Genomic DNA, 1,129 nt, shown 5'->3' on the forward strand with positions numbered 1-1,129 from the left:
AAATTACTCAAAAGACCTTGTGTTTTTCTACTTTCCATGTATGTCTCCTTTGGGTCTTTTTGATGTCTAGGTTCTCTGTGATTGGGAATTGTAGGATTGATTTTCTTTCCTTTATGTCCACAATTCACTTATGAGTGATTATATATTATATCATATTATATTTGTCTTTCTGGGTCTCAGTTACCTCACTCAATATGATGTTTTCTAGATCTACCCATTTGCCTGCAAATTTCAAGATGTCATTATTTTTTCTGCTGTGTAAATTTTTTCTGCATTGTGTAAATGTACCACATCTTCTTTATTCATTCTTTGGTTGAGGGACCTTTAGGTTGCTTCTAGGTTCTAGATATGACAAATAACAGTGTTATGAACATAGGTGAACACATGTCTTTGTGGTATGATTGTGCATCCTTTGGGTATATACCCAAAAGTAGTATTGCTGGATCTTGAGGTAAATTGTTTCCTAATTTTCTGAGAAGACATGAGAGAGATTTTCTAAAGTGGCTAGATGGCAGGAAATAATCAGATTGAGATCTAAAATCAACAAGAAGGGAACAAAGATAATAATTCAAAGAAACAATAAGAAAAAGAGTTGGTTCTTCTAGAAAATCAACAAAATAGACAAACCTTTATCCAAACTAATCAAAAGGTAGAGAGAGAATATCAAAATTAACAAAACTAGAAAGGAAAAGGGGAACATAACAACACATATGGAGGAAATCCAGGGAATCATCAAGTCAAACTTTGAAAAACTGTACTCCACAAAATTGAAAAAGTTAAAGGAAATGGACAATTTTCTGGATAAATATCATTACCAAAATTAAAACAAGGCCATTAAGCAAATTAAATAGACCTATAATCACTAAGGAAATAGAAACAGTCATCGAATTATCCCAACTAAAAACGTCCAAGAACAGGTTTCAATGTAGAATTCTACAAGATTTTCAAAGAAGAAATAATACTAATACTCCTCAAATTGTTCCCTACAATAGAAACATTGTTAGACTCTTTTTATGAGGCTACAAACACCATGTACCAAACCACACAAAACATAACTATGAAAGAGAATAACTGATCAATCTCTCTCATGAACATTGATGCAAAATTACTCAATAAAATACTGGCAAAC

This window comes from Microtus oregoni, unplaced genomic scaffold, assembly GCF_018167655.1.
Source record: "Microtus oregoni isolate MIOR12 unplaced genomic scaffold, Mior012 000014F_ref0000157, whole genome shotgun sequence".
NCBI classification, from domain to species: Eukaryota; Metazoa; Chordata; class Mammalia; order Rodentia; family Cricetidae; genus Microtus; species Microtus oregoni.